Below are 20,027 nucleotides of genomic sequence, written 5' to 3'. Positions count from 1 at the left end.
GAGTTTTCAGATAATAGGACAAACGCAGAAAAACAATGACCTAACAACCCTAGAGTCCATAATGATAAAATTAACTGTCCCATCATTAAACACCCAAACCTCATCTACACAATTGTTCATTGCTTAACGGCCCTATTTGTCTCGTCGTTGCCTTACTGTACGTGTGTGCCTTGTTTATTTATTATTGTAACTTTGTTCAACAGTTTCCTTTCAACTCCTGTCTGGGCCGGGTAGGTCATTTTCGTGCCAATGGTGTTGTGTTTTTTTGTCTTTTTTGCTTTTATATATGTATATTTTTAAATGAGTTAACATTTTAAATAAGTGATTGTAGTTATATTTTATATTTTATTATAAGTGTTTTTATGATTAATTATTAAGAATCAACTCGCTGTATTTCAGCCTTGAAAATGCAACAATGTAGTTGTGAAACGTCGGCATCAGCAATAAACCTTCAATTACATCGAATGCCCTTTTCCTGGAAGCCTACAAGTATGATTACCGAAAGCTGCAGCTCCAATTTTTTAATATATATATATATATATATATATGTATGTATATATGTATATATATATATATTATATATAGATATATATATATATATATATATATATATATTATATATGAAAACTAAATACAAAGCTTTCGAGTTCATTAGTTTTTACCTTTCATCAATGATGTCAGGTACACACACACACACACATGTGTTTGTGTGTACCCTAGGATTTCTAGGTGATCACCCTACAACTTGATCATACACAACAATGTCGAACTTTCTAGACTGACATAGGAATGTACTACACTGTCTGAATGTCTTAGTCTGTTTTTGTCTCTGACTTGAACAGATTTAGTAGTCATGTAAACCATTTGCACCTTTATAACAGTTATCTCGTTTTTTTTTCTGCAAGACTATGGGAATAACAAAGCCCCATTCATGCTAAGGCAACTAAGATGACTGGAAAGTTTTTTTTTTTTATATGGCGGTTAATGATGTTAATGAAGTTGGTGCAGTGTCGCCTCTTATTCCATCGAAGATAGAATCTCCCTCATTTTCTGGTCCGATTTTTTTCTTTGATTGTATTAGATCGTTTGCCTAAGTCTCCTGTCATGTCGTTCAGTGTCATGCTGAAAAATGACAGATGCCCTGATTTCTGTGATGTTGCAGACGCCTACTCCGGGTAATCGTAGTATGGCCAATATATGTTCATTCCGGGGGACTCTGTCTCCTCTGGACACGTAAATTCATAAAGTACTTTGGGCTTGACTGCTTTCTCCTTCGGTGGGTGGTGCTGTTTTTCATCACTAAGGCTGCTTTTAAGTTTGAACGACAAAATATCGACAAGTATAACTTCCTGTATATTAATGCTATGAACATCTTTCTCTCTCTCTCTCTCTCTCTCTCTCTCTCTCTCTCTCTCTCTCTCTCACAAACACACGCACACACGTATTCTTTACATTTTCATGGCTTGGGGGTATCTATTCGTATACAGTGCCGTAATTCATCCTTTGATAATTTGTTTTCGTTTTAATGCAATTTTCGATCACATTTACACACACACACACACACACACATATATATATACTATTATATATATTATAGTATTAAATATATATATATATAATTTATATATATATGTGTGTGGTGTGTGTGTGTGTGTGTGTATGTGTGTGCGTGTTTGTGTGGGTGTGTGTGTCTGTCTGTTTGTGTATATATGCATGTGTGTGCGTGCGCACATCGATTACGTATATAAATGTAGTACAAAAGTCCAAAGATATTAGATCTCGTAGTTAGGTTGTTCACTATTCACGTCTGCGTTTACTTGCTAAGACTTCCGTACCTATGGCGATTGACATTTAGGGTTACGGAAGGAATTTGAAGTTGTTTATGGTAGAGAAATGCTTTGGGTCTTCTTACTGATAGCTACGGGTTATAACCTCGGGAACTGAATCGAAAGGATTTTTCTGAGACCTGTAGATAATAATGGCAAAATTCTATTGTTCTTCATGAATAGTGATAATTGTCTTAATAAAAAAGATCTTCCTGGATCCGTGATGTGAAAGGCTAGAGAATGCAAGTTTCAAAGATGTTCTTACTGGATGGAAGCAAGTAAATATATATATATATATATATATATATATATATATATATATATATATATATATATATATATATATATATATATAATATCTGGGCCTACATTACTTAACAAATTCAAACGAGGCGACTACAATAGGAACATAATAATAAGGTCTCACTCCTTCTGAAATGCTGTTCTATATGCCTCTGCAACCAAAACAAATGAAAAATAAAAATATGAAAATACTGACTGGGTTACTAAAACTAACTTTTTCATGTATTCACACAAAACACACACATTATATATAATATAATATTATTATAAATATAATTATATATATATATAATATATATATATAATATAGAATATATATAAAAACAATATATAATGTGTGTGTTTGTGATGTGAAAGGCTAGAGAATGCAAGTTTCTAAGTTATTCTTGACTTGATGGAAGCAAGTAAATATATATATATATATATATATATATATATATATATATATATATATATATATATATATATATATATATATACATATACATATACATATATATACTTGTTTCCATCAAGTCAAGAACATCTTAGAAACTTGCATTCTCTAGATATATATATATATATATAATATATATATATATATATATATATATATATATATATATATTATATATATATATATATATATATATATATATATATATATATATATATATATATATATATATATATATATATATAATGTGTGTGTTTTGTGTGAATACATGAAAAAGTTAGTTTTAGTAACCCAGTCAGTATTTTCATATTTTTATTTTGCATTTGTTTTGGTTGCAGAGGCATATAGAACAGCATTTCAGGAGGACGTGAGACCTTATTATTATATTCCTATTGTAGTCGCCTCGTTTGAATTTGTTAAGTAATGTAGGTCCAGATATTATATATTAATTGCCTGCTCAGACTTAGCGTTGTGTATGAACTTTGGGTAATTACTGATGTGCCATATTTTCCATTTGCCAGATAATCGCAGTTTCTGATGTGAGATCAAACTTTGTCCATAATTTTATGTGATCAGCTTGATTGCAATTAGCGTCGAGTTCCCTTTCATTGTCGACTTATGAATAAATTTCATTAATAACGCACTTATCTCACATAAAGCGGGATTAGTTGTCATCAAAATTTCTTTCCGTGATGCCATTTCGCCTTTGAATCATTAACTTGTGACTCTCGCTGATGAACGCTATTTTGGTGGGCTTCATTTCTGCTTCACTTCTTCGCCCCTTATTATTATTATTGATATTATTATTATGGTTGCTGCATCCTGTTACTCAGTGCAATACATAGGATTCCCTCGGTGTTCTCATGTGTGACATTGGTTTAGGGGTTGCTGTAAAAATGGCGAACGTATGTTAAATCCAGATCTTGATGGTTCTTATTTTTTTTACATTTTTATGATATTCATAATCTTCTTAAGGTTCACAGTTTATGTATTGGGAAGAATATTGTCTTCAATACTACGCTTAGGTAAGAAATAAGGGCTCAACTCGTGATTCTGGGAACTTTGTGGATCATGCAGTGTTGTACCAGGTCGAAATGGTTGGAGGATAACTTGCCGTGAAATTTCAAGCTTTTCATTTGTTCAGAATTGCATACATTGTTCTTTTGTAAATAAAGTTTGATACCTTGACTTGCAAACTTCCTTCCATTTCTGGACACGAAAACAGTAACCTTTTGCTATCGTCACCTTCCCTGGAGCTTATGTTTTTGGTTCGGTTTGTTCGGTTGCCTATGTTTCTGTTTCTACGCCTGTTTGGTAGCTGGAATGAATTTTAGGGAAATGAGCAAATGTTGGGAATCGTCACCTGGAAACAAATAGGAAAGTGCACCTTTGGAAAGAAGAGATGTGTGTGGATGGGGGGGGGGGGGGGGGGGGGGGGCCTTGGATGTACTCGTTGCCGTAATTTTGATTAACTTTGGTTTCAGGGTTTTCGCTTGAGAGAACGACTGAGGAGTAATAGTACTTTTATGAATGAAATAGATTGGTTTATGATTTTGGGGCAAGTGAATTTGTGGACCATGGTGTAATTATTTATGCTAACGTCGTTTCTATATTTTTTTTCAATTTTGTAAATTTGGTATTATGGTAAATTTTCATGACAGTCTATTACTGGGCATGATGTTTAAGGAAATATTATGAAAAGATAAATGCATTCTAGGGTTTTTTTAATTGGACACAGTATGCCGGAAGGTTACTTAGTGTTTTCTTAACACACACACACACACACACACACATATATATATACTATATATATATATATATATATATATATATATATATATATATATATATATAAAGTACAGTTACTTCGAAAGCCAAAGTATTAAATAAAATTTACGGTTTAGATACAATTAAACTTTAGGACTAATTTCTTTCATTCGGGTAGAGTCGTTCTCGAAGTATACGTAGATCTTTGACTGTGGACAATGTTTAGCGACAATATTCCCGGAGAAATGAAATAGAGGAATGTTGGTGGGCTGTGGAAGATAGTTCATTGTCAATTTAGAATGAAGATCTCGACATGTTTCCTTTACTCTCCAGTACATTTTTCATTCATTAAACATTTGTTTATTTTCTTTTGACTTCAGAACATCTGAAATAAAAAAGTAACCAAAGAATATGAACGAGAGTACTTTGTGCAGTGAATCTGTAAATACATTGACGATGGGCATCTTCACCCAAACATTAGCGACTCACAAGGGTGATTATTCCGCTGAAGAAAAAGAGGATTAACTTGTAATCAGATTCTGCATGATAGTTCAGGAGCCCTCCGCCAAGTCTAGACCAAACCAATCTCATTTTGGGAATAATGAGAAAACTACTTGCAGTACGAGTGATGCGCGCACCATGCAAGATTGTGAGAAAATGACATTTTATATTGTCAATCTCTCTCTCCCTCGTCCGGGTGTAGAATATTTTTTTCTTACCATTGTGATATTTGAAATTAGAATAAAAGGAAGACGTTGGGACAATACAGAAGACTTCACGAATGAGTCCAAGTGAGGGAAATTGACAATTGTATTCCGCCCTGATGCATCCAGAAAGTACGACCCCGTGGATCGCAACGATTTCTTGCCGGTTTGTCGACAGAATGGCAATACGATTTTAGATCCGAAAGGGAGATAGGCCGAGATAAAGGGAGTGTCTCCTTCCCACCCATTCCGCATAGCCTACTTGATTTAAATGATTCTGACTCTACTCAAGTCTCCTCTTTACTTCCTTCTGCGCTTTTAACTTTAATTCCTCCTTCTTCTCCTCCCGGTTTTGATGTCTGAATTCCCTCTGAAAATTATTAGTTTTTCTTTCTTGTTACGTTAGTCGGTCGGTTGGTATGTTTATTTAAAAGGTACACTCTTTTGTAGTGTTATTGCGACTCACTTTATCTCGTCATTTTTATTGACATTAGTTTTGATTAAAAACTACTAGTTTCTTTTGTTTAACTAACACTTACTTCTTGAGAACAGATGCGCGTTGATTCTAGTGCCAATGATGACTGTCTAACTATGAACTGGTAGATTCAGTAAGTGGTTGCTAAATTCTCCACTCGTCATCTCATGTTATCGAAACAGTTGCTTCGCGGGAAATTGAACCTTACATCAAACTTTTTAAAAAAAATTTCCTGAAACAAAAAGTCCTCTCCAGGCTTCTCCCTTAACTTTCTTAAAGAGTTGAACTATTATGTGGCAGGACGTAACAGCCAAAACAGGATGTCTGCCTCGGGAAGCGATTTTCGGAATTGTGGAAGGGAACGTTTTTTTGTAGGTACAGAGATTTTTTTTTTTTTTTTTTAAATGGGACAAGAACGCTGGTGGATGGATAATGGACAGGATTTGGTGTGGGAGGAAGTAGACAGAAGAGTCGGGGGAGGGAATAATACAGAAGGGAATTGGCAGGGGATGGTAGAGACGAAAATTAGGGTGGGGAATCGGACTTAGGAGAATGGAGACAGGGGATAGCAGAAAACTGAATGGGGTTGGTTGGGGAATGGTTGATATGAAAAAGGCGTGTGAGGGTTAGTTGATATTATGAGAGTAGTGCTCGGGGAAATTGCAGATGAGAGAATTGGTTGAGGGAATAGCAGGTGGGTGAAAGGACTGGATGGTGATCGCAGATGGGAGAATGAATTAGAGAATTGGAGAATGAGTTAAGGGTTTATAGATGAGAGAATGAGTTAGGGATCATAGATGAGAGAATGAATTAAAGAATTCTAGATAGGAGAATGAGTTAAGGAACTGTAGATGGGAGAATGAGCTTAAGGGGATTATAGGTGGGAGAATGGGTTAGGGGATTGTAGATGGGAGAATGAATTAGTGGGGCTTGTAGATGGGATAATGAGTTAAGGGATTAAAGATGGGAGAATGAGTCAAGGGGTTCATAGATGGGAGAATGAGTTAAGGGACTGTAGATAGGAGAGTGAGCTATAGGTGGGAGAATGAGTTAGGGAATTGTAGATGGGAGAATGATTCAGGGATTATAAATGAGAGAATGAGTTAGGGATTGTACTGGGAAGAATGAGTTAGGGAGTTGTAGATGGGAGAATGGGTTAGGGGATCGAAAATGGGAGAATAAGTAAAGGTACTGTAGATGGAAGAATGAGTTAGGGGATCATAGATGGTAGAATGAGTTAGGGGCTGTAGATGGGAGAATGAGTTAGAGGATTGTAGATGGGAGAATGGGTCAAGGATTATAGATGGGAGAATGAGTTTGGGGATAGTACATGGAGAAAGAGTTAGAGGATCATAGATGGGAGAATGAGTTAAAGGACTGTCGATGGGAGAATGAGTCAGGGATTATAGATGGGAGAATGAGTTTGGGATTGTACAAGGTTGAATGAGTTAGGGAATTATAGATGGGGGACTGGGTTAGGGGATCGAAAATGGGAGAATGAGTTAAGAGATTGTAGATGGGAGAGTAAATTATGGGCTTCTAGATGGAAGGCTTGAGTCAGGAGATTATAGATGGGAAAATGTGTTAGGGGATCGGAATGGGAGTGTTGGGGGCGGGGTGATAATGGTTAGGGAGATAATTAATAAGGGGGGAGTGGTTTCAGTGACAGTGAAAAGGAGAAAGGGGGGGCGGCGAGAGGACAGGAAGCCAAGTGGGCCGAAATTGCACGTGTTGATCCCGTGATCTTCAGAAATTGAAATTCATGAAAAATCGGCGGGGGTCTGCAGGTTAGAAAAGGCTAATTACTGGCAAATGGTTTTCTCTCCCCGTCCTTTGGTAATATTTGGATTATTTTAAAAACATCAAATACAACTTCAGGGTTTGCAGCTGTGTTTGACTTCGAGGAATTCCGATTTTGCGTTTCATCTGTGGATGGTGGTTGTGGCGATGCTGTCCGAGCTCATTATCAGGCGATAGTTGCTTGAGAGAGAGAGAGAGAGAGAGAGGGAGAGAGTGAGAGAGAAGAGAGAGAGAGAGAGAGAGAGAGCGCGCGTGCTTATTGGACGAAGTACACGAATATTAAACTAATATAATTTTATTGACTCATATATATATAATATATATATATATATATATATATATATATATATATATATATATATATGTATATAATATATTTTTTTTATTTATTTAAATGTTGATTTAAAAGAAACATAACGTATATTGTACTTTGTAATTATGACACTTATATTAAGGGAACACCGTAAAGTAACTGAGATAATAAGATAAAGTCGATTGAATAATGATGAAAAGGTGGGGATGCCTGAGGCTTCCCTTGCATTAACTCTCCTTGAATAGGACGTGATGTATCAACTGGGCTCGTGAGGGCGAGAGAAGAATCGGAAGAGCCACACCTATATCGGTAGAAATGACACGAAGGGAGGCTGAAGAACAGAGGAGATCTGTGGAAGTGAAAGGGCAGGGAAGACAGTTATGAAATGTCGCAGATGCCGTATTTCTTATGATGTTAAGGGTGATGAGGATGGTTTCGCTACTATAAGTTTTACCTAGGTATCTAAGCAGAAATGCCAGATTCTGTTTACAGTATTGTGCTTTGGAAAGAAATGTGATCCAATCTCCTCACCAGTCAACACAAATAGGCCATCCAGTTCGTGTCATGTCATGTGCACATCCAGTCTCGCGGAAACGGGAATCCTGTTGTTAAATCGTCGTGTTATTGATATTGGAGCGTAAGGATATCGTCCTTGCAACGATCTTTTTGCGCGAGCATGGAAACACGCTATGCTTGCGAAAACGCCTTCTTACCCCTACCGAAACTTGAGTGCTCCTCGGATGCTACTTAACGCGCTGTTTTCTAGGTGGCGCTGCTGCATCGTCAGTACATGTCATTGATGCCTAAGTTCAAGGGAAATGAAATTACAGCCAGTGTCTCATTCTCTAGTACCATATCATACACACATCTACACCATATATATATATATATATATATATATTATATATATATATATATATATATATATACACATACATATATATATATAGTATGTATTATATATGTATATATATATATATATATATATATATATATAATATATGATATATCTATATATATCATATATACATACTATATATATATATATATTATATATATATATATATATATATATATATATATATATATTTATATATATGTTGTGTACGAATGTTCACCAATATATAAAGGTGCTTTTGCAACACCGGAGTACTATAACTCAATTAAAGCTGGTAGGTAACTGCTCTGTGGTACTGTTTTTTGAATAATGTTTTTCCTTTTGATGAACAAAAACCAATGACAATGGTAGCAGTAATGAATATGGTTTGAAGGGTTGCAGAGAGTCCGTCAGCGGTACAGATTATAATGTAATTAAAGCCAGGAACCAACCCCACCTCCCAAAAAAAATAATTAAGGTTAACAAATATATACGTGGCTATTTCATAATTTTATAGTTATTTACGCTTAGTTATTATTGTATTTTTCGTTTTCAAACGCATGCTTAGAGAAAGCTTAAGAAAGCCAGAAGCAAGTATGATGTAAATCCGGCAGCATTGTCAAAAATAAGGATGGTATCGAAATCCAGGTACCCTTTTAATGAAAATAGGTCATTTTTCGTGGCTCCTGTCTTGCAACAAAGAATGTAGTGTGTGTTTTATCACAGTATATTTTCTCAATTTATAGTATTAATGTGCACACCTCGCCACCAATTTCTAGCAAAAGTACCCTCACAATCACACACCCTCTCTCGCTTTTTCCTGCTGATATTTGCGTAATATCTTAATCTATTTACTCAAACTATAGAACGTTTTCTTATGGGAGGCATTAGTCACATTCAGTAAGACCTTACATTATATTTGTTCCGTCGAAAGGCACCAATTCGGAGGATGACGATTACAATGGAAAGACGCGCAACAGATAAAACATTGGAGCGCATCAGTGGCATGGTCGGTATGGTGTTGGCGTGCCACCTCGTTGGCCGCGAGTTTAATTCTCGGGCATTCCTTTGAGGGGCCAGAGATCTGTATCTCTGGTGATAGAAGTTCACTCTCGACGTGGTTCGGAAGTCACGTAAAGCCGTTGGTCCCGTTGCTGAATAACCTCTGGTTCCATGCAACGTAAAAACACCATACAAACAAACAGATATAACATTGACCGGAACAAAAATTTGCTTGAATTTTCTGTCGGTGTTATTAAACCACAAACACTCGATCAAATAGATTATATACATAGTTGAATGTAATACTGTTTCGACGAATTGTTAATAATTAGTTTCGTCTATTGCTGTAATGCTTTAATTAGTTTGAAGCTGGAAATAGTTTTCATGCCTTCCTACACATTGCATTTTCTCTGGGGATATCAGAAATGGCTCTCACTTTTTGATGGGATTGTCAATCGATTCTGCGAATTCCATTGAGGGAATGGCTATAAATGGCTATTTCATTAAGTGTTCACGTCTATTTCTTCGTGGGTTAGGTGACAGTTTTAAAGGTGATGGGAACTTGGAATTAAAATCCCTTATGTAAATTTACACCCATGCTTTCTGACAGCTAGTCTGCCTACAGGGAGTAATTGGGTTCTTTTGATGTCCCATTGGATCTTACTATTAGTAGTCAATGCAACCTTGGCAGTGGACCTGAATCTAGACTTGCTCTGTCGGGGTTTTCGTTGCCTGTGACTTTGCAACTGTTATACTGCATACGGTAAATTACTTCATAAGTTAGATGTCAGAGGCTGGAGACTTTACCACATTCACAGGTTTTAAAGCGACTGGAGTTATTGGTAATGGCGATCCTGTTCATCGTGTTTAAAAGTGATGACGTGATTGTTGGTTAAGCACTCTTGGATAATAAACTGGTGTATACTGATGATGCTTCCCTTGTTGCAGTTAGTCGTTCCCCTTAAATGTAAAGCGATGTTGCACCAAGTCTAACAGTGATCTGAAACCGAGCAGCAGTTGTTGGCGTCATTGAGGTATGAGTCTGAAATCGTGAAAAAATAGGACATATTAATTAGACGATCTCCCACAGCATTCCCTCGCCATCATTCCTTTGCATGATTATCGCTCTCTGTAATATTCTGATTATAACACGGTATTTGGAGATACCTTCAGTTTCAACGCTTGTTTTAACAGCAGGTACATTTGTATTTGTTTTGTAAAGTAAACTCTCTCTCTCTCTCTCTCTCATACCAGTTCCTGTGAGACATGCATGTTGTATATAATATATATATAATATACAGATTTGTACATACATACATACATACATACAATTATGATACAAGTGTATACCAGCCTGTAAGAATGCGAGTGAGAGAAAGCCAGACACCAACCCTGCATGTTTATTTTTGTCCTAAGCTTGCGCCACATCATCAAAGGTCAACGAGTACCTGCATGCTTATTATTTAGAGGCAACGTGTGTTACCATGCACGACTGTCATTCCTTGAGAAAAAAAAAAAGTTCTGAATGTTAACGCTGTGTGAATCACTACTGATACTCGTAGAGAATCTACGGGACAGATAGACAAAAAGATTTTCATGTCACTAGCCGGTGCTAGAAAAATAGTCAAGTACTGTAATGTAGTTGTACTTACTTAAGATGGGAAAACAAGGGCAGTCTCTAGGAGAGGAGCAGATAAAATCAAAGAAAACACAGACGCAGACTAGCGAGAATTCGAGGCATAATGCTGGCTATGTTCAAGGGGTAAGAGAAAGAGAGCACTTTTCTCTGCCCGACTGCGGTGTTGCATAAAAGTGACGACCGTTGCTTCCCTAATGAAACACGCTTCCGTTTTTGTTGCGGACGCTACAGTAGCATAATGACGGAAAGAACGTCTCGTCATCTGGAAAAAATGTTGAGCTTCCCGAAGGCTCTGTGTTGAAGTATTCTTAAGTTTGTTTACTTACGTACATTGATATTCTCCATATATAAAGCGAGTATATGTAACTTACACACGTGTAATTTTATATATATTATATATATATATATATATATATTTATATATATATATAAATATATATATTAGACGTGTGTGTTATATGTACTTATGTATTATACACTGCCCGAGCATGTCATTGCGCTAGTGCGTTTGTATGTATTTGTGTGCCCGTAAATCCATGTATATATAGGCATTCCCTGTGAAAATACTTCTCTGTCAGCCTACCAGTTCATCCTGTTTGACCTATGTCCCCCATAATTCTGTGAAATGAATAATCCTTTTTATATGAACAGTCAAAGAATCCCATTACTCATAATCTGCAATTGCTGGTCACTTGGAAACATCTCTGTAGTCCGAAAACAAAGAAACGAGAGTCTTGACGTCAGACTTGTCTTCTACACAATGAAAGAACACTGTGCCACTTTTTTTTCTTGTTACTTTTTACATTTTTGTGTCAAGCAGGCATAAGAATGAATACATGATGTATGGATAGGTGGTGGGAGTATAATTTTTTTTATGTAGTCTCAGAGAGAGAGAGAGTTTCACTCTTGTGGAATGAGGATTATTTCCTCGAGGGTTTTTCGTTGGCAGTTATATGGTATGCATTTGAATGACTGATTATTCAGTATTTTATCTCTCTCTCTCTCTCTCTCTCTCTCTCTCTCTCTCTCTCTCTCTCTCAAACAGCTGCAACCCGCAACAGTTGACTACTAAACAAGTGCATGAATCGCTCATTAGAACGTGAATGCACCCGTTTCGTTCCCTATCGTCCAGTTCGGGATTGAACGCTGATCATTCGAGTGTCTCTCTGTGTGGGTGTGTGTCAGAGAGAGAGAGAGAGAGAGAGAGAGAGAGAGAGATAAGATGTAATGATAATTAATGACAAACCTTCATTTCTACCTGTTACAATGAGTATTCCAACCTAAAGTCAGTATATACATCATGTAAGGTTGATTCAGTCTTCATAAATAAGATTCTTCTGAACTTTAGTCGGGTAAACAAAATTTTTTCATGTGAAAGAGCATGGGAGAGAAAATATAAGGTTGTAATAATTCGCCTTAATCAAATTTTTTTTAATAATATACATACAGACACACACACACACACACACACACATATATATATATATATATATTATATATATATATTTATATATATATATATATCTATATATATATATGTATATATATTATAGTCTCAGTAATTGGGCGGCTACTTATCATTAAGCTATTATATATATATATATATATATATATATATATATATATATATATATATATATATATATATATATATATATATATATAAGCCAGCATAGATTTTAGTGGAAATTAATGTCAAATTTAGAGTGCAGTCGGGGAAAGAACAAATGGGTGAGACACAAATTTCATTCGGAAAGATCCATGTAGTCACACACACACACATACACACACACAAGTGATTTTGTTGAGGGGGCCGAGTTTTAAAGTAGATAGATCGACACATATTCACCAGAGAGAATGAGAGAGAGAGAGTGAGAGAGAGAGAGAAACAGAGAGAGAATCATTTTAAAGAAGGAGAGAAAGTTTGTATAACGGAAAATTCATTACACCATTATGTCAAATATGTATTCAGTAGTTGCAACTAGAGAACAAGCATACATACACGTTAGAGAGAGAGAGAGAGAGAGAGAGAGAGAGAGAGAGAGAGAGAGGAGGTCGTGGGCGTTTGGTATATCCCAAAATAGAAACGGTGAAAGCTCGTGACGTCATCGTAGCCCATTCTGAAAACCTGCCTGGAGTTCTCGTGGCTGCCGGTGCACGAGAATTGCTCATGCGTGCTTTTGCGTAGGTACGGAAATCAATAGCGGTTGCAAATAAGGGGGTAAGGTGGAGGAAGCAAAGAGGGTGAAAGGGGGGAGGGGAGGGTGAAATAAGCGTGCACAGAGGATTATGGTGACAAAGATGACTACCACCAATATCACTTGGCTGTTTGTTGGTTAGCCATGTTCCCAGAGGCATGATAATATGATCGGACGCTGATTGTCATTTGTTCCCGGCCGGAGGGAAATGGATGTAGCTGCTGGGTTGGAACCTAGGGATGCAGAAGGAGGAAAGAGTGGCCCTCTTTAAATTGATAGGCCTATCTTTTCTCCACTTCTCCTCGGACCTCTCGAGAGGGAAAATGGGACATCTGATGTATCATTACCAAAACTTTTTATTTTTTTCCCCCGGCCGCTCAAAGTCTTCGCACAAAATGAAGATTTGATACCCAGTGAATTTAGAGTTCATTTGATGAACGGACACTTGTTCGCTTTTTCCAATAAACTGAAAAATTAATACTTTCCCTTCATCATTCTTCGTCATCGACTGCTAGGTAGGGTTGGAGCGAAGAAATAGATTATTGTGATTTTTGTGTGTAGGGGGATTTTCTCTCTCTCCTTCTCTCTCTCTCTCTCTCTCGTAATTCAAGTACAATATCGAGTGAACGAATTCCTTCCTGAAAGAGTGTAGGTGGTTAAGAATGATTTTGGAAACTGTTCTGTGTATATATGGATGTGTGAATGACTGGTTTTTCTCTCTCTCTCTCTCTCTCACACACACACACACACACACACACTTTACTGGACATGGTAGTACTATAGGAGTAAACGTTAAAACCATGGAAGTTCTAGCATTGTATAAACCTCTTATCCTATTTGTCCATTTTTATGAAAACTTGTCAACAACTTAGAAAAGTCTGAGATTGAATTTTTTTTACTAGTTTTGTATTTGAAAAATAATTGAGTATATGCCAGGAGCAACAAAAGACTCGTACCATTTTCAGAGAAGAATAGGAAAATTCTTGCGCCACTCGTTGTCAGAAGGAAACAAGCAAAAATTGTGCCGAAGTCAATTTTTCTGTGTTGCGTATAATGCTGTATGAAGCTCTCAGCCACGGCCCATGCCAAACTTTAACCTAAAATAAAATTAAAACTACTGAGGCTAGATGGCTGCAATTTGGTATGTTTGATGATTGTGGAGCATGGATGATCAAGATACCAATTTGCAGCCCTCTTCCCTCAGTAGTTTTTAAGAATTGAGGGCGGAAAGAAAAAAGACAGACTACTGTGTCAATGTTTCAAAAGTTCTCCTGGTGTCTAAAGATAACATGAAGACTTGAATGCAAGTTATTGCCACGTGAAACTATGAAAAATTCCTCGCCCTCTGGTATCGGATGAGAATAAGAAGGCGCTCTTGCCACGTGGCTTTGGAAGAGAATGGAAAGTCTCTTGCCGTGTAAGAATATTCAGGCGACGACCGTGATGTTTGATACCAGACCCTACTCTTGTATGGTGTCTCCCACATCGCCAATGCAATGGGATGACTACCTACAGTTCCACTTGATGTCAAGAGAAAGTATGTAAGTCTCCCGTGGTACTTGTGCCTGAAGAGAACAGGAAGGGCCCCGGGCACTTTGGTGGCAGAAGAGAACGGGAAGAACCGAGCTCCCTCCACTTACGGTATCATATTTAAAAGGGAAGAAGCGCAGAACGAATTTCCTTAAGATCCTCAGCGTTCACTGGATGAGGATCTCATTCCACGGGTACGTGGGCTTGGTCGGAGAGGACGAGGCAGAAGACAAAGAGGAGAGAGAGGAGAGAGAGAGAGAGAGAGAGAGACAGAGCGAGAGCAGAGAGAGAGGAAGGAAGAGAGAGAGGCGAGGGCAGGAGAGAGAGAGAGAGAGAAAGAGAGGTGTGTGGGGGAGGGGGTGGGGAGAAGCTGTTGGTTGTCTGTTCCCAGATGAATATTATTGTTGGTTATCACCTTGGTTCGGCTCGGATGTTTTAATGTTAAATGCATTTTCATCCATGTACATTTTTTTTTTTTACTTTGAATGTATGTGCCCAATAAGTTTTCATTCTTTTAGGGGTTCTTAACGTCAAACAACTTTGATAATTTTGAAGACGGAAATTCTTAATTAGGAACACAATAGGATCATGATGGAGTTCCAAAGAGCCTATTATGTCGCTGCATAATAACATTAAAACTCTGTCCCCCCCACCCCCCACCCTTTTAATTTAAGGGTGGGAGGAGGGCCCTCAAGAAATTAATGATTGGATTGCTTCTCAATTTTTTGTTTCCGTACATTTTGGTTTGAATTTCAGCTCTTCCGAGTCAGATTTCCACCTTTCCAGTAGTGAAATGGCTTTGAATTCTACAACGACAGAATGAAGTTTTTTTATTTGTTATTGTTATCAAACTAGTTATTTTTACTCAATACATGATGCACAACAAAGCATACGGAAGTACAGAATTATTTCTCATAGTATTTACATACTATTTTACTCGTATACATTTAGGTAGACTACCTTACTCATATACATTTAGGTAGACATATGATTTAAAAATGTATTCCAATGAATATTCAGTTTTAATTACGCTTAAATTTTTAAAATTCGTTACTATGCCGTATTGTTTTATCATGCAAATTACTATTATAATATTGATAATGTAATGAAATTTGTGAATTCGTATCGTCATACTGATTGACCTCACAGTATATTTGTTATACAAATAACAACCAAATACATCTATTATATTTTACAGTTTTTTTTTTCTACGCTCCTCTAAGGTTTACGTAATCGAGGTGTGGTAAAGCCCATACAGTGTTTGGGGAGCATTAGTAGAGGTTTGCACCTGACGTCATGGTACTTGATACAATTACAGCTCTGTAATATGGAGTTATTTTCTACGCCATTTTTCTTTTCACTTCCTGCTGCAGCTATTTTTGCCTGGTGATTGGTATTTTTTACTTCTAAATGTGGACTGGACCGCTGATATCAGATCATGTCTACTGTGAGTATGAATAATATATATGTATGTGCATATAATATATATATATATATATATATATATATATATATATGTGTGTGTGTGTGTGTGTGTGTGTGTGTGTGTATGTATGTATGTATATATAGGTGTGTGTGTGTGTGTTGATTTATTGATATATTGATTGATTGATTGATTGATTGATTTATATGAAAAAAAAATCCCGGGATTGCCCAGGCTGAAAGGCATCTGTAAATGCCCAATAACTGTTCGTAATAATCGCATATTCGGATTAACACAATACTATTGGATACCTTGTAGGAATGGATCTTCGATGGGGGCCTGATATAATGAACTACAGAGACATTCTAATTATGAATAGTAAATCTGAAATTTTTTTTATAAGTTAATAAATGGCGTATAGGTAAGTCATGTTGTAAATATAAACACTTGCTTAACTGAAGTAGGATCGGTTTTTCTTTCTCTTGGAATTATTATTGAACATGTTATTAAACTTTTTAATTTATGATGTCTGGGAAAATCATAAAAACAATGAGTGGATATCGAATAATGGTAGGTCGAACCACACGTGAAAACTTGACAAAATACACAATTACCCCCAAATTGTTGGGGGTGGCTACGAAAAACGCAGTGTCTTTCACAGTTCCCCTTTAATCAGAGGGTTCCAACAAAGGCAGGAGATACGGGCTCGTAACCTAAATAAAAATATCGGTTACATGCGGATTTTGGTGGCCTGTCATCGTGGGCATTTTGCGCAAAGTTATAAAGGCTGTGGTCTCAGTCATCACAATATGCACGGATTCATGTAAAAATGCTGCGATCAGGATATTAATTGTATATGCGGACCATTATTCAGCTGGCTCGGCGCAGGAGTTGGGGAGGAGGAGACGGGATGTACAGGCATCTTCAGATGCGTTCGTAAGCGTTTTTCAGTATAGATCGTTGCATATCGTAGACAGTTTCATCTTTAAAAGAGTAGAACTGTCAAGTGTGCCCATTATTCTCTCTCTCTCTCTCTCTCTCTCTCTCTCTCTCATAATAATTGGTAGCTCGTGTTCTCTAGGCTGGGTACATAATACATAAATTGTAGTGTTAGCTGCTTTCAGTAATTTTTTACCAAATCAGTAATGAACTTTTAGTCTCATAGTAAAATGAACAAAAGTATTTTAAGCATTATGTATTATTTATACAATTTTCTGTTATTTTTTTAATGTTGCATTATGAGAAATTTCTCATTTAGTGGTTTATAATACACAGAAAGGGATATCAAGAATTGTTATTCCATAGTGCCATTTACGCTGAATAAAAATTCTGATCATTTACTTATATTTCATGCATGGAAAGTATTGCGGGTAGAAATTATGTGACGAAATTGAGGAGATAAATTGTAGAACTAATACACAGATCCACCACTGCACATATACTTATATATATATATATATATATATATATATATATATATATATATATATATATATATATGTGTGTGTGTGTGTGTGTGTGTGTGTGTGTGTGTGTGTGTGTGTGCGCGTACGTGTATGCGTATTCTATGTATATTATATTTTATATAATACAGTATGTATGTGTATTTTATATATAATATATATATATATATAATATATATATATATATATATATATATATATATATATATAGAAATGAGAGAAGAGAGAGAGAGAGAGAGAGAGAGAGAGAGAGAGAGCATGATATTAGCTCAGGAATTTCACTTTCTCGGGAGCTAGCATCGCTTTATGCGGCAGAGTCAGATACGCATGACCAAATGACCTCTCTCCATCCCTTGGTATTATTACAACAAACAGTTTGTTTGGGGTAATTACAGGAGTCGTGTCTTGGTTGCTGTGTGCGAAGGAGACGTGCATAAGCGATAAGATAATATTGATCTCTGGGATGGAGGTTTGTATACTGAGGGCGTTTAGACGCTTGAACATTTCAGAATCAATAGATTGCACAACAGTACGGCCACAGATTAACTTTTCATATATTGCTTTTGAAAACTTGAAACTCCTTTTGTTTCTTAAGAGTTATTTGTCACGTAGTTTGGATTTCCATAGGTTTCTAGGTATTGGAGCTAATAGCATTTACTGTATTATGGCGTCCTGTGATCGTCATATGAGACTTTCATTACAAATTTCCTTTTCACTGTCGTTGGAACTAAAATATTCTTTTTTTGTGAATTCAGTCACATTCTCTTACAAATTACTTTCTTGTGTAGCTTAGTTGTGTGTTATCGGCTTTATGATTGAACACAAAATGGGACAAGAGTCCTTAGCTCAACAACGACTGAAGAGAGAAATGGAACCCGCTGATTCACGTTTACTTGACACGTAAGATTGTATTTTTTCTGACGACACGTGGTTGATAGAGACGAGACTGGATTGAGGTGTCCAGGAAACAGCGTTTTAAAAAGGCGGCTTTCATACATTGCAGAGAATAAAATTTGTAAGGGGAGACTGTAATGTCAATTATTTATGCTTATTTATATAACTAATAAGTAAGTGACGCCTAGATATGTTTACAAAGCAAATACGGCATAGTTAATGAAAGGACAGTTAACAAAAAAGCAGAAAGAGGGTGGAAGTAAGATGAAAGGAGACATGGTGACGCATTTAGGAATGGAAATAAGAGATTCATTCCCAAAGAGTAAAGAATAGCTCGATAATACTTCCTCTCGTTCTTTCTCCCTCCTAAGAAGCGAAATTCTTTTTCCTTCGATTGAATGAATCGACACGGTACTCGACAACCTGACCCTGTTACACAGCTGGGAAAGATTCCCTGTCTAATGGATGTATAGCTCTCTTTCGAAGACATTGTGATTAGATTTCACCCGAGAGATAAAGTAGTAGTAGCAGTATTAGTATGGTATGGTCTCATGGATATGTGTGTATATATTATATTTACACTATATATATATATATATATATATATATATATATATATATATATATATATATATATATATAATATATACATCGAGCTACAAATGTCCTTTAATATCTAATTCGCTCTACCTTGGAATATACATATTTTCATATATGTTAACCAAAGGGGAATTTTTTAGTCGATAAGTAATTTGTCGGCTCACGGTCGCGAACCATCGAACCCAACAAATTCAGGACGCACAGTGAAGCCTAAACCACACCGCCACCGCAAGAGGCTATAAGTTTATACCGCCTCTCAACTACAAATACCTGTCGCTCTCAGGTGTACTCATATGATGGCTACGTGCGGACAAAAGCACTACAACGGTACCGAGGTCGAGGTGGGTTGATACCGACTCCAAAACAACGAACACCTGAGAGCGACCGGTATTTGTAGTTGAGTGGCGGCATTAACTTGCAGTGACAGTGTGGTTTAAGGCTTCACTGTGCGTCCTGAATTTGTTGGGTTTGATGGTTCGCGCCCGTGAGCCGACAAATTTCTTATCGACTAAAAAACTCCCCTTCTGTTAATATATGTGAAAATATATTATTTCCGAGGTAGAGCGAATTAGATATTAAAGGACATTTGTTGCTCGATTTATGTATATGAATCACGGTAATATGATTATGACTTACAATATCTATATATAGATATATTGTATTATAACCTTAAGCGTTTCCCCCCTAAGAGGTAACAGTGCCTTATTTGGTGGCAATTTACTTGTCTTCAGCAAGCCACCTTAGGATGAGAATCTATCGATACCATGGCTGCAATCC

General features: G+C 36.6%; 1 protein-coding gene across 1 annotated transcript in view; it reads left to right on the top strand.

Moving 5' to 3' along the window:
- The window catches only part of LOC135219684 (uncharacterized), a 278,928-nt gene that overhangs the window by 168,699 nt on the left and 90,202 nt on the right, over positions 1-20,027 (top strand). The window lies entirely within an intron of this gene.

Source organism: Macrobrachium nipponense, chromosome 1, assembly GCF_015104395.2.
Source record: "Macrobrachium nipponense isolate FS-2020 chromosome 1, ASM1510439v2, whole genome shotgun sequence".
Taxonomy (NCBI): domain Eukaryota; kingdom Metazoa; phylum Arthropoda; class Malacostraca; order Decapoda; family Palaemonidae; genus Macrobrachium; species Macrobrachium nipponense.
This window is presented reverse-complemented; position numbering and strand designations above follow the sequence as displayed.